The following is a 16,287-nucleotide window of genomic DNA, read 5'->3' as shown; positions in this document are numbered from 1 at the left end:
AGACCTTCAGCTAGAAAGAAAGAAAGATTCCCCACCCCCATTTGCAGATCTTCTTCTGCAGTTAAGAGTAGAAGAAGACAAACACATAGCCAAAGAAAGCAGAATGAAAAAGCACTTTGCTGCTACCAAACCCAAAGTTGCTTCACATGCCCTAGCTGCAAACACTGATCTGGACTCTGCAATGCAAATGGATCTAACTATAATGCGTGCGCAAATGACTGAGCTTAAGGATCAGTTCACAAAAATGAAAACTCAAAAAACAGAACCACCAGTCACTTCCCAAAACAAGCTTGTCAAAGAGTTAAAAGCCCAAATCGCTGAACTCCAGAGCCATCTTGCAAGACTAAACCCCCCAAGTGTAAATAAAAAGAAAACTGACACACAAGCCAACAAGACAAATCCCAAACCAAACCAATCGACACCCCCAGTTACTAAAAACAGACCCAAGCCATGGTACTGTTTCCAGTGCGGCGAGGACGGACATATTGTCTCCGCCTGCTCCGACGATCCCAATCCAGCTTTAGTTGCTGAAAAGAGAAAGCAATTAAAGGAAAAACAGTCACTGTGGGATAAACAAAACCGAAACCAGCCTTTAAACTGAAACCAGCTCTCATTACGGGACAAATGAGTGCTTCCAATGAATCGAGTCCCAACCAAAACTCTAACAGATCTAAAAAGCGCTTCTTGCACAACAAATCAGCCACTGCAAAACTACCAAAAGGTTTAGTTGGAGCAAAGTACACTGCTCAAGTACAAATCAATGGTCAAAATTGCAGCTGTCTCCTTGATACTGGGTCTCAAGTGACCACGGTGTCTCAATCCTTCTATGAAAACAATCTCTCAAACCTTGAGATCCACCCGATAAATGAGTTACTTGAGATAGAAGCGGCAAACGGTCAATCTGTTCCTTATTCGGGCTATATTAGTGTTGACATTACCTTTCCAAAAGACTGTTTTGGCTCTGAGATTAGTGTGTCCACATCTGCCTTAGTTGTTCCAGACACACGCTCCAACATTCAGTCATCGTTATTAATCGGTACCAACACTCTAGACATCCTTTATGAGAGTTTCGCCCAGACAAATGCTGATCTCCAAGCTCTACCTTATGGTTACAGAGTAGTACTTAGTGTATTACAGCAGAGACAAAAACAGAAAGAAAACAGTAGTCTTGGTCTAGTCAGGTTGTTTGGGAAAGAGCCAGAAATCCTACCAGCAGGTCAGAGTAAAGTCTTAGAAGGGTTACTCCATGTAAACATCAAAACATCAGACAAGTGGGTTGTAGTTGAGTCACCTTCCACATCTTCTCTACCAGGTGGTGTCCTAGTCACACACTGTTTACTTAACCTTCCAGACAAATGTTCACAAAAGTTTCCAGTTGTGCTGCGTAATGAAAGTCAACATGACATAGTCATTCCTCCAAGGAGTGTCATTGCTGAAATTCACGCAATCCAGGAAGTTGTGTCAGCCAATCAGATCCAAACGTCACAGAAATCAGGTGAATCTGCCCAAGTAAACTTAAACTTTGGAGACTCTCCTGTCCCAAGTGAATGGAAAGAACGAATCACACAAAAGCTCAGTGCAATGCCTGAAGTTTTTGCACTACATGACACAGACTTTGGTTGCACAAGTAAAGTAAAGCACCAAATAAAGTTGAGCGATGAGACACCCTTTAAACATAGACCACGCCCAATCAGACCACAAGATCTCGACGCAGTTAGGAGGCACTTGAAAGAACTGAGTGAAGCAGGAATAATCCGCGAGTCAGAAAGCCCCTTTTCGTCACCTATAGTAGTAGTGAGAAAGAAAAACGGCGATGTAAGACTCTGCGTAGATTTTCGCAAACTCAACCTCAACACGATCAAAGATGCCTACGCTCTCCCTAACTTAGAGGAGGCATTCTCTGCCCTCACTGGATCGAAGTGGTTCTCGGTCCTTGACCTTAAGAGTGGCTACTATCAGATTGAGGTTGACGAGGAAGACAAGCACAAAACCGCCTTTGTATGTCCCATGGGTTTCTGGGAATTCAATAGAATGCCCCAGGGTATAACAAACGCTCCCAGCACGTTTCAAAGGCTGATGGAGAAGTGTATGGGGGACATCAATCTTAAGGAAGTCTTGGTCTTTTTAGACGACCTTATAGTGTTTTCCGAAACTCTTGAACAACATGAGACACGCCTTCTCCATGTGCTTGGTCGCCTCCGCGAGTATGGTCTGAAGTTATCGGTCGAAAAATGTCGCTTCTTTCAGACGTCAGTTAGGTACTTGGGGCATATCGTCTCACAGGATGGAGTCAAAACAGACCCCGAAAAAATATCTGCGCTCAAAACATGGCCAAGTCCCAGAAATCTAAAAGAGTTACGTCAGTTTTTAGGTTTCGCAGGGTATTATAGGCGGTTTGTCAAAGATTTCTCTAAAATAGTGAAACCCCTAACAAGCCTTACTACTGGGTACCCGCCTTTGAGAAAGAGCCGCTGTCCTAAGACCGACACTTCCCCCTACTTTGAACCAAAAGCACCTTTTGGTGATAGGTGGTCTGGAAGTTGCCAGAATGCGTTTGAGACTGTAATAGCGAAACTTACCACAGCTCCGGTGTTAGGTTTTGCTAATCCTAAACTCCCTTACGTATTACACACAGACGCAAGTACAACAGGACTAGGGGCAGCCCTGTATCAAGATCAGGAGGGGGAGATGCGCGTAATAGCTTAAGCTAGCAGAGGTCTGTCGAGAAGCGAAACGCGATACCCCGCTCACAAACTTGAGTTTTTAGCCCTTAAATGGGCCGTAACGGAAAAGTTTTGTGACTATCTTTATGGCAGTCCTTTCACAGTCCTAACTGACAGTAATCCTCTAACTTACATTTTAACAACAGCTAAGTTAGACGCGACAAGTTATCGCTGGTTGTCCGCCCTGTCCTCCTTCGAGTTCCAACTTCAGTATAGGGCAGGCAAACAAAACGTAGACGCAGACAGCTTGTCTCGTCGTCCCCATCCAGAACCAGTAAATGACTTAGTCTCTCTGAAAGAACAGGAAAGAATCAGTCAGTTTGTCAACCATCACTTACCTGGCACCAATCCGTTCATTCAGGTCACTTCAGATACTGTCAATGCAATCTGTGAGAGACACCTAATACTCCATCCTTTTGACTCTGATAACCATGCTCTTCCTTGTCCTCTCGTAACATCCTGTTCGATGTCTGCCCAAGCTGTTCCAGACAGTTTTGATCATTGTTATGGTTTCCCAGTCATCCAAAGTATTTCTGAGGAAGAACTCAAACAAAGTCAAAGAAATGACCCAGCCATAAATGTAATCATACACCAACTTGAAACAGGTGAAACTTCTCCTCCTACAGTCCGCAAAGAAATTCCAGAACTGTCCATCCTTCTGCGTGAACTAAACAAACTTGAGTTTCAGAATGGGATTCTTTATAGAAAAAGAAAAGTTGGTGAAGACACTCAATGGCAACTCGTTCTTCCTGAAAGTCTCAGAGAAATGGTGTTAAAAACGCTTCACGATGACATGGGTCATCTCGGAACAGAACGGACTCTCGACCTTGCAAGAACCAGGTTTTTCTGGCCAAAAATGGCATTTGATATCGAACAGAAAATCAAGACCTGTCAAAGGTGTGTTTGCAGAAAAACACTGCCAGAGAAGGCAGCGCCCCTTGTAAATATTCAAGTCACCAGACCCCTAGAATTGCTATGCATTGACTTTCTGAGCATTGAACCTGACCGTAGCAATACTAAAGATGTCTTGGTAATGACAGACTTCTTTACGAAGTATGCAATTGCCACTCCCACTCCAAACCAAAAGGCTAAAACGGTAGCAAAAGCTTTGTGGGAAAACTTCATTATTCACTACGGATTTCCTGAAAAGATTCATAGTGATCAAGGCGCAGACTTTGAATCAAAAACTATAAAAGAGCTTTGCGACCTTGCAGGGATTCAGAAGGTCCGAACGTCCCCTTATCATCCCAGGGGAAACCCTGTTGAAAGATTTAATAGGACACTTTTAAACATGCTTGGTACTCTTAGGGATGAGGATAAGACACATTGGCGCGACTACGTCAAACCGCTTGTACACGCGTATAACTGTACCAAACATGATAGCACAGGGTATACGCCGTACGAGTTAATGTTTGGTAGGCAGCCTAGACTACCCATTGACCTTGCTTTCAATGTCCCTTTAAACCAGCGTGAGCAACAATCCCACTCGCAGTATGTTAAAGCACTGAAAACTCACCTCCAAGAAAGTTATCAGTTGGCTACCAAAAGTGCTGCAAAAGCTGCTGAAAGAAACAAAGTGAGATATGACAAACATGTTACTGAATCTGCTCTCGATGTTGGCGATCGTGTGCTTGTGAAAAATGTCAGGCTCAGAGGTAAAAACAAATTGGCTGACAAGTGGGAGTCCACTGTTCATGTTGTCATAAGTCAAAAGGACAACTTACCTGTGTATACAGTTAAGCCTGAACAAAAAATTGGTCCCACTCGTACTCTTCATAGAGACCTCTTGTTGCCCTGTGGTTTCTTGCCAACTTTGCCTGAGCCTTCACCTGTAGTAAAAGAAAAACCCCGCAGGCCTAGCACACGCCAACATCCTGCACATGATTCTGAACATGAGTTTGAATACGACTCCGAGGAAAGTGATAGCTACCCACTGTATTTCCCCCCAAGTCCTCTCGAGGAAATCTCAAGGACAGTTGAGGAATACATAGTAGTCCATCCTCCCAAATATGGCCAAAGTCCTACTGTTGAGCAAAACGCATCTGATAACTCAGTTCCAAATATTGAGGAAATTCCTGAAAATGCTCCAGAGGATGTGAATGAACCTGAACCTGAACATGACAACCTACCTGATTATGACAAAACACCTGAAAGTGACAAAAACACCGATAGTGGAAACTTAACAGATTATGGAGACAAAACTGAAAGTGAAATGGAAAACTTGCCTGAACCTGAAATGAAAGGAGTAAATGCAAAGGAAACAACAAAAGATGAAGTAATCATAAATATTGACAATAGAAATGATACAAATGATCCTGACACAGAGCAAAATGTCAGAAGATCTCTGAGAGAAAGAAAGACACCCAAACAGTTAACCTACCCACAGTTGGGTAATCCTCTTGTTACTATAATTCAGTCTCTTTTTCAAAGCCTGAGTGAAGCTGTCACAGATTCTATTGAACTACATGAAGTGAAGGTAGTCTGAACTATGCATTATGCAAAGGGACTTGCATAGAGTTAAGAGGGGAGGGTGTAACCCAGGTTAAGTGTTTATCAAAGTGAAAGTATGTTATAAATAGTAATAAAAAAGAAATAAATAAATTTGAAAAAAGAATTATTAAATAGGTAAATATGATAAAATGTTTTAAAACGTTTTTCATATTTTATTTATTTATAAGAATTTGTTAAAAGTTTAAAACTGTGAATTTGTGGGTTATTTGTTTAATCTACTTTAATAAATAAAAAAAAGAAAAAAGTGTATCTTCCTGTTAAGCACGCAGCTGCGTGACCCATGTGACTAGCATCAGCCAACCGGATTGTTTCCCGGTAATGTACCTGCTAAGCGAGGGAGACACGCACGGAGCTGCTGCAAAACAAAATAGGAGAAAAGGAGACCAGGCAGAAACATACACGGAGCTTCTGCAGATTAGAGAGCAGTGAGAACGCATACAGGCGGTGCTGCTGCGGGGAAGGAAGAAAGGAGAGCAGAAAACTAGTTTAAAAGTTGTTGGACAAGTATTTTTGCTTTCCAACCTGTTCCAGTGCAGAGATTGGTACTGTGATAAACGGGACTTGGTGAGTGAGAGGAATGTATTTATTTATTTTTTTTTCATGTAAATGTAAAGCTATGGTAGCGTATTTATGTTGTTTTTGGTAAAATGTGAAGGTGTAAAGTGCATTTAAAAGCTAAATGAAGGCACAAACTCTGTTCGCTGTTCCGTCTTTCTGCTCGTGTCCGCCATTACGTGATGGCGGTGCTGCTTCAAAAAGCAACATTTATGGACAGAAATGCACATTATCGTTGTTTTAGAGCTACCCAGTGTTTTTATTTTATGTATTCATACCCATTTTATGTTGTGTATGATAGGCCATTTAGTGTGGGTTGAAAATATCCAGCTAAAGTGAACTTTGAAGAAGACGTGTTTGAAACAAGATGGCGAGCCGCTCTCGAACCAGCCTTCGAACCACGTGGACCTTCTGAACTGTGCATCTGCTCGAGTGCTACGCCCTCTGCTGATTGGTGCATGGTTTTCATCTGAACTGGTAGGATTTACCCATACTTCTGCAACACTGCAGAGGATAAAGACTGAACTGAACTGCTAAGTCAGAGTGAAGGGAGAAAAGGACTTTTATCTGTGAAATACAGATTTGATTCAGCCTTTTGCTGAATTCTTTTTATTTCTATTTTTTGTATTTTTATTTTCTAATGATTGTAAGAGGGTATTTTACAATGGTGTTTGTTGTAAACAAACTGTCCAACTTAAAAGGTACCTAAATGTGATTTAAACTAATTAGTTAGCTTATGATACATTGAAACACTTGAATATAAAAGTAACTTGAATATAAAATTAACTAAAAGGTTGCAACCAGTAAAACTAAAAATAGATCTGAAACTGAATTAAACACAAAAAGGGTTTAACAAAAAGGGATTCACACAAAATTGTGAATTTGTTATTGTATGTTTTATGTTGTCATTGTTGTATGTCCTTATTTTATTTTTCTAATACAAGCCGGCTATTTAAACTTATCCTCTGGTCTGTGGTCTTTTACTTGCATTTCTGTAGTGTTAAGCTGTGAATTTCTCCAGCAGTCGTACCTTACCAAATTCTTCTGGTCCATTCTTGTGTGATACACTATTAGATGATATTACCCTGTAATTACCCCACTAGGGCGTTACAGAGAGAAACGAGATTTCACTAATTATCGACCTATATCAATATTACCGCAATTATTGAAAATTCTGGAAAAGCTCTTCATGAAAAGACTCGACAAATTTATAGAAGACAATAATATACTACATGAAGGACAATATGGGTTTAGAAAAGGACGTTCAACAGCTATGGCTATAATTGACATCACGGAGAATATAAGAGAAGCATTAGAAAAAAAACTATTTGTATTCGGAATTTTTCTGGACCTAAAAAAAGCTTTTGACACAATTAATCATGATATTCTAGAAGAAAAACGGAATAAAGCACAACGCCTTAAAATGGATTAAAAGCTATATGACAAATAGGAGACAATATGTTGACTTTGAAGAACACACATCAAAATGCCAAACCATACAATGTGGTGTTCCACAGGGTTCAATTTTAGGGCCAAAACTGTTCATTTTATACATAAACGACATTTTCAAAGTTTCAAATTGTCTCAAACTAACGTTGTTTGCAGACGACACAACCATTCTATGCTCAGGTACAGGCATTAAAACTCTAATAGAGTCAACAAATGAAGAACTATCAAAAATTCAGACATGGTTAGATGTAAATAAACTAGCCCTAAACGTCAGTAAAACAAAATTCATCAATTTTGGAAAGAAAAAAATAGGAGATATAAGACTGAAACTAAACATGTAAATAATAGAACAAGTAAAAGAATATAGGGTACTAGGAGTGTGGATGGACGACAAGCTGACTTGAAAAAACAAATACAAATAGTTAAAAACAAAGTTGCCAAAAGCAGTTACATCCTATGGAAGCTTCAATAAATCCTACATACCAAATCACTTAAAACAATCTATTCTTCACTCATAGCATCGCACTTAAACTACTGCTCCGAAATATGGGGTAATAACTACAAAACGTATCTTGAACCACTATTTAAACTACAAAAAAAACTACAAGAATTTTACATAAAGTACCACACAACACACACACAAACGAATTATTTGGCAAAATACCTAAAACTGCAAGAAATAATACACTACAACACACAAATGCACACATTTAGGGCTTCATTTAAAAAACTACTACATCAGATACAAAAATGTTTCACATACAAACAAAATTCCTATGACTTCAAACATAATAATGTGTTTAGAGTAGACAGGGTTAAATCTTACATTGGGAAACATAGTACTGTGTATAGAGCCATCAACTACTGGAATAACTTTGATGCAGAGACACAACAATCCGAAAATCTGACAAGATTTAAGGAGAAGACACGGAGGATATTCCTCCACGCAAACAAGATCAACACAGCGACAACATGGAACTCATCAACTGGTCATTGAGCGCCATCGACTCAATCTTCATGAAGAGACGATCACTACAGCACGAACCAGCATGTCCGAAGGACACATACCCAAGTGGATATGTCATGGATGCACAGGGGAGAAGCCAGATGCTCTGTCTCTCTCTGCTGTCAGTGGAGGACATCTATCTGCTAGGGGTCATGATCTTTGGCCTGCTAATGATGGGGGCATGTGCCATTCTGATGTATCGTATGCTGAGACGGCTTTCCGAGAATATCAAGGTACTTCGAAAGAAGAAGAACTTTTCGTTTGGAGAGCTGGAGGAATGTAAACAACGTCTGGAAAAGAAAGCTTGAGGGGATATGGATAACAACGAGGAGGAGTAATAACAGGAACAATGACTGCAGATGAGAACACATCACACAAAAAAGGAAAAAAAAAGAAATATGAATGAAAAGATGAAATTGTGGTATGAAGAAGATAAGAATGTTTGACCAGGAAAGAAACGAGCTTTGATGTAAAATTATCTGTGTTCAAAGCAGGGGACGGATCTAGATAAGCAAACTGCTTTTTTCCGTCGCCCTTTCCAGCATGCAAAAAGACAAAAAAAAAAAAAAAAACAGACGATGTGATTTCTGCTCTGAATGTCAAAGTGAATTTCTGTGATTGCAACCATGTCAGAAATGAACTGAATAAATAGAAAATAAAAATAATCCTCATCAAAGTGTAATACACTGAGTTATATTTATTTATCTCCTAACTGGTCACTTTATATTTTTATATTGTGTGTATGGTAATGTGTATAGTTTGCTGAGTAGTTTTTTAGTATTACATATTTATGTCTTTCCTTTTCCAGTATTTTATTTATTTGTGTGTTTTATGTCATTCTTGGAGATCACCTTAATATTGTACATATGTATAATGACAATAAAAGCTTCTATTCTAAAAGGGAGTTTTTTCTCCACTGTAGCTGATGCTTGTTTATGTGGAATTGTTGTTTTTTCTTAATTTTATATTTTTTTATGAGAACTATGATGTGATTTTTTTCTTTTAGTTATCTTTTTATAAATACAGTTGAATTGAAATTAAATTAAATAAAGACAAAACAGCTCATTGTATTTGTTTAATATTGTTTTATGTTGTTCTTACATAACTTAATGTGTACTTTTTTTTACATTACTAAATATTGCCTTTTGTCAACCACTGATTTGTGTCTTTAGTTATCAAATTATTATCCATATTACTTAATTATAACTTAAATAATTCTGGTTTGATACTTTGGAACAAAATTGTAGAAGGATTTTTGTAACATTTACTGTTAGTGCTCGTCAAGGTACGTTTTAGTGGTTCTAATGTAAATGTATTTGTATCTGGCATTGTTATTAATAGGTTAATAATAATATGCCTATTCACAACTGTAACACAATGTACATTTGTGTATATTTTACTGATGTCATTAATATTAGATTTGTGATATATATATATATATATATATATATATATATCAATAACTATGTTCCTTGATGTCTACTGTTACCAGATCTGAGCTATAAGCTGTGATTATCAAGTCATGTGATTCTGCATATGGTTAATTATTTCTAGTGTAATGTTAATGCAATTGTGCATAAATTATGAGCACATGAGATACCATCCTAGTAAAACCTTAAAATTGCAATTTTTTTTAAAATGACAGAATACGTAAAACATTAACACAAATTGTCTAATGTAACGTTTTGATATTGTTTCATAAAACAATTAGCTCTGGACTGTAATAATTACTTTAATCACAAAAAACAATATATTTACATATATATAGATACTATACATAACTGTGACACAGTTATAAAACTTAATGAAATATTTTACCTTCATGTGTTGTACTTAAAGTTTGAAGGTATTAATAATGCTGTGAATCTTTAAACATTGAATTTATCCTACATTTATCTTCATCTTAAGGTTAAAACAAAGAGGTTGTGATAGGACTGCAGCACAAATGAAACCATTGTGTTTCTGCAAAATGGACAATGAACCAGTTTGAAGCATGTCCTGCTTTGTCCCAATTCTGGCAAGATTTGTCCATCCTGGATTGTTATATGTACCTTCAAAAGAGAGAAAGAAACTGTCATAAATCTACAAACTATAAAAATGACTAAAAATAACAATAGACAAAAAAACTTAATTTAGTTTAATGTCACAGTGACTTTTATTTATTAAATATTAAATGTCATGCTTTAGTCGACGTTGGCTCTAACACATTTAATTTCAATTCTGTTTAGTTTAAGGGCTGCAGTCCACGCACGCACGCACGCACGCACGCACGCACGCACGCACGCACGCACGCACGCACGCACGCACGCACGCACGCACGCACGCACGCACGCACGCACGCACGCACACACACACACACACACACACACACACACACACACACACACACACACACACACACACACACACACACACACACACACACACACACACACACACACACACACACACACACACACACACACACTCTTGGTGGACAGCAAGCAAGGTAGAGTCACACAGCCACTACTGCTCTCCACCAGCTTCTGGGGTAGACAGTCCTTATGTAGGGCCACACCCTGGGGAGAACCAATCAGCATCCTTGGTGATGGCCACTCCCTGCTGTCCTGCTCATTGGGATAGATATTAAATTGTGGAAGAGCTCTCACTCCTCCACCAACACAGTAAACACAATAAGTCACCAGCCGTAACATTCCCCAACCAAAGAAAACAAACTTCTCAAGTTTGATTTAACATAATGCAAGATAACGCTCGGGACAATGTATCAGCAAAAATATTTTCACTCCCCTTCTTGTGTTTTATTTCCAAATTAAAATCTTGAATGAGTAGTGACCATCGCATTAATCTTTGATTTGAGTTTCGCATCTGATGTAGGAAAACAAGAGGATTGTGATCAGTGTATACTTTTATTGGAATGACTGAGGACCCGACGTAAACTTCAAAAAACTGCAGAGCTAGAAGAAGGCTTAGGGCTTCTTTCTCTATTGTGCTATAGTTTACCTGAGCTCCATTGAACTTCTTTGAAAAATAGCACACTGGGTGATTAACTCCATCCCCATCCTCCTGAAACAAAACCGCTCAAGCACCATTTGCACTTGCATCCACCTCTAGCTGAAATGGGCGTAACACTTCAGGGGCAGACAGAACAGGGCTACTACACAGAAGTGCTTTACAGGCAGTAAAAGCATGTTGGCACTCTTCACTCCAAATGAACTTTTTTTTTACACTGGTTAAACTCGTTAGAGGGGCAACCACTTCCGCAAAGTTTTTACAAAAGCTGCGATAGTAACCAGCCATTCCTAAAAATCGACAGAGTTCTCGCCTGGTCTGTGGCGCAGGGTACTCAATGATAGCCTGAATCTTAGCAGTTATAGGCTGCACCTGTCCCAATCTTACCTAGATAGGTGATAGTCGCTTTACCAAACTCACACTTTGCTAAGTTTAAGGTCAGATTGGCCTCCTTTAGTTTGCTAAAAACCAGTCTCAATGTGTGTAAATGCTCAGTCCAGGTGTCAGAATACACAACATCATCTATATACACTTCGCAGTTGCTTACCTCAGCAAGCACCATATTCATCAGCCGTTGAAACGGGGCAGGAGCATTTCGAAGACCAAAGGGCATCACTGTATACTGGAAAAAACCATCTGGGGTAACAAAAGCAGAAACTTCAGAAGCATGGGAGGTCAAAGGAACTTGCCAGTATCCTGTCAATAAATCAAGTTTTGTCACAAATTTTGCAGATCCAACTCGGTCTACACAATCATCGATCCGGGGTAGGGGAAACGAATCAGCTTTGGTGACATTGTTAACTTTCCGGTAGTCAGTACAGAATCTATTAGTTCCATCCGGTTTGGGAACCAGCAAACAAGGTGAACTCCAAGCACTACAACTTCGAACAGCAAGGTTATTCTCCAACAGATATGTAATCTCCTCTTTCATAAGAGCCCGTTTGGTTGGGTTTACACGGTAAGCCGCCTGTTTAATGGGGGGACTTTTACCAGTGTCTATGTCATGTGACAACACAGTGGTACGGGTTGGAGTGTCTGAAAACAACGTGGGATTATTCAGAGTTAAATTTATAATATCTGTCTGAAAAGTGACCTCTAAATGACTTAGATACGTTTGCATGTCACTCAGGATTGCAGAGTTCTCCAAACGAGATGAACTGGGTGAATCTTTTAAAGGAAAATCGGTACAATTCTCACTACCCTCTGTCTCTCGCGAAGTCGACACAGAGACTACCACGGCCACAGCAGGCGGTTTTGAACGATCACTTCTCGGGACATATTTTTTTATCATGTTTACATGACAAACGCTTGACTTCCTCATTCTATCAGGGGTGCCAATCACATAGTCCGTCTCACTTAACTGTTTCTCAACATTATAAAGCCCACAAAATTTTGCCTGAAGTGCACAACTCAGAATCGGAAGCAGAACCAGAACTTTATCACCAGCACTAAACTGTCTTTTAACAGCCTTACAATCATATCTACGCTTCATCCCCTGTTGGGATGCAGCCAACGAACTACTTGAAATCTGAAAAGCATTGTGCAACCTCTCCCTTACCTTAGAAACGAAATCCAGCACATTAGACATAGGACGAAAACATTTTGTTGTTATTTGTAGATCTGTACATTCAAGCTGCTATCTGTGTATTTATCTGTACATATTATTGTGTCATATTTAAATTTTCTATTGTTTTTGCTGTGTTTTTATATTTATTTTCTTCTCTCACTGGCACCTTGGAGTTGTACTCAAATTTCGTTGTACCCTGTACAAGGACAATAAAAGGATATTCTACTCTATTCTATTCACAGACTACCTTGTGGCCACAGCACCGGTCAGCTGCCTCGACAACAGAGGCACGGAACATGGCCCACTCTGACACAATGTCCCCTGCCTTTAGATAATATCTTGTATTATTAGTAAGAACAGAAATGCCAGAATCTTATATACAGTTTTGAACTAGACTATGTTTACTTCCTCACAAAATCCATTAATCAACAGACAATGTACTTAAAAGATAAATTCACAAGTTGTTGTTTTTTTTATTACATCATGATAAATTATGATAATTAACAAATTAAATGCATTTTTAAAAGTTGTCTTCTAATTACTATAGTTTTTTTCTGGACCAGGGTCAGTTTATTACTAAAATAATTATACATTTTAACCAAAAGTCAGTGATCGGCCAAAAAATTGTAAGCGTTTTACCCCTTGTTTTTGTATTTTTTGTCTTTTTGTGATTTTTATTTTGACCCTTTGTAGATTTCTATACATTTTTTATTTTTGATTTAATGATATTATTTTTGTCTTGTTTGTTATGGGGTTTTTTTGTTTATTTTTTATGGGGTTTGTCTTCTCTTTTTTGTTTTTTTGTGATTTGGTGGGATTTTGTGAGTTCTTGTATTTTTTTAAAATCTTTTTGTGGGATTTTTAGCCTTTATAAAAAAATGTAAAACCAGCCCCCGATCAGCAATCATAGGGCGTAAGGATTTCAAACATATTTGAAATTCAGTCACTCCTCGTGAGCTCCTCAAGAGGGTATCACTGTTACGTCCCTAGTCTAGGGTAGGAACAAACACATTTAAAAGAAACACAGAGAATTGAATAAGGCAAAGGTCATTTATTGCCCAACAATTAAACACAAAAACAGAAGCATAAACGTCAGGGTGAACCAAGGCCAAAATAATAAATAAACTCCTATATTAAGCCTATACACAAAAACACTAGAAAACAGGAAATTAAATGGCAGCTCACCCCTACAGCTTCTTCTCAAAATATAAACAATAATTCCAGGTGCAGTTCAAACTAAAAACGCTGGTTAAACCAGGGACACTGAACACACACACACACACACGCACACGCACACGCACACGCACACGCACACACACACACACACACACTGAGTTCCCTCAGAAAGTTTTCCAAAGAACCTGAGAACGATCCAGGGATTTCCTCCATGAGAGGATGTAGATGTTCTCAGATGTTCTTCATGTCTCATGGATGTCTAGTGACTGGCTGCTGGGTGGCTTCACTGCACTCTGTAGCTCCACTAGAGGGCAGCACTGTGCTATATCCACTCCTCTATGTTCAGCCTCTGTGTGGATAAGAAGTGCTGCTTTAAAGAGAGCTATTCTACTACTGAATATGAACAGGAGCTGCTTTCTTCCACACATTCAAACCTGCTTGTACAAATGGAACTTTGGCTGTGGATTCTTCTCGCTGCTTTTTGCTTCGGTAACATACAGACTGTACATGTTTGTCTCTGAAACATTTGAATACATTGATGAACTCTTCATGGTACGCTTTGGATTTCAATGTTAAATTCCTTTGGAGCTGACTGGTCTCTCCTTCTGGATGTTCTGTTCTTCCACAGAGTGTAAAGGAGAGGAGAAAGTCACACAGCCACCAGGAGATGTTATTCTGACTCAAGGACAAACTGCTACACTCAATTGTACTTTTACCACCATTAGTTCAAACCCTGATTTGTTCTGGTACAAACTAGAAGTGAACAGTTACCCAAAGGTTATTCTGAGACGTTCACGTTCTTTAGCAGATAATTCTCCAGAGTTTGTGAAGGACAGATTTGATGCTGAGCTCAAAGACAGCTCTGTTCCTCTGATGATTCAGGATCTTCATGTGTGTGACTCTGCTGTGTACTACTGTGCTCTGAGGCCCACAGTGACAGGAAACCACCAACGTCTGGACAAAAAGCTTTGGAGCAAATGTATATATGTATGTATGTATGTATGTATGTATGTATGCATACAGCATGTATGAACAATAACATCCATTCAAAGAAAATGTAGGTTTACATTCACTTTGTTCCTTCTTGTTTTGTACATTTAAGCAATATCACACTTAATGTTGTGCTGAAATATCAGTACTGGTGTGATTCAGTCGTAGACAGTGTTTGGAATAACGGCGTTTAAAATAACAGCATGTGTGTGTGTGTGTGTGTGTGTGTGTGTGTGTGTGTGTGTGTGTGTGTGTGTGTGTGTGTGTGAGTCTGCCTTTGACCATCTAAACCCTGTGAAAGGCATAAAACAAGAATCACATCTTATTATACGTAGGCACTGTTACAGAGCTCTGCTTATCAGAGTTTTTGGTATGAGACCTTGAGCAGAGACTGTTTGTTGCTGGCACTGTGAATACAGCACAATCTGTCTGTACTGTGGGTAATCTAATCTTTTTTTTTTTTTTTTTTTTTTTTTTTTGTACCTTGTCTGCACATGCTGTCGAAGGTTAACACTACAAGAAGTGCAATCTTTTAACAGCAATGCATATTTTATTATTGCAATTAAATAAATTTATTTATTTCATTGCATAATTGTGACCGTCACCAGCCCTCCCTAGGGAAGGGTAAGAAATACTTTATTAAAGGGAGGATGTAAAAGAGAGAGGGCAGTGTTACACCAAGGTGAGGGGTTGGAGGGCGGTGGGGAAGTTAACAGGGAAGAGGGATACAAGATAGGATATAGAATGGGTGGGGAATAGTTGTTAGGTTTTAAGTGATGTGATGTGAAATTGTGGTTGTGTATATTGTGCTTATTGTTGTGTTGTCAAGCCAGTTTGGTGACCAGTGTGCGGTTTAGGAATAATGGTGATGGCTGTGAACAGAGGAAGAGGTGAGTGGAAATTCCATAAAACAGGTATTTGGGAACAACGTGTCTAAGGTTGAGCCCAGTATGAGTGTTATCCCACAGCCCAAGGCCAGTGCATCCATGACAAATGTATTTCCAAGAACCGCCACTGCAAAACCCACGAGCCGCCCCCTGGGCCCGAAGAAGCAGTCAGGCCAGCAGCAAGAGCAGGCAGCCTAAGGGCCCCCGGCGACCACCCCACGGCCAAGCAGCCCCCCGAACGCCCCCAAGATCCCAAGCCGAGAGGCAGCCATCGCCCCCCCCATACACACCCGAGAAAGCCCCAAGGAGCCAAGGACCCAGCGCACCACGCCACCGATCCCACCCCCAACCCCCAGACCCCCCACCCCATCGGCCCCCCCACCCCACCCCCGCGCCCAACCCCCCGAGGGGAGG

The sequence above is a fragment of the Gouania willdenowi genome, unplaced genomic scaffold (genome assembly GCF_900634775.1).
Source record: "Gouania willdenowi unplaced genomic scaffold, fGouWil2.1 scaffold_258_arrow_ctg1, whole genome shotgun sequence".
NCBI classification, from domain to species: Eukaryota; Metazoa; Chordata; class Actinopteri; order Blenniiformes; family Gobiesocidae; genus Gouania; species Gouania willdenowi.
The sequence above is the reverse complement of the archived record's forward strand: the minus strand, read 5'-3'. Positions refer to the sequence as shown.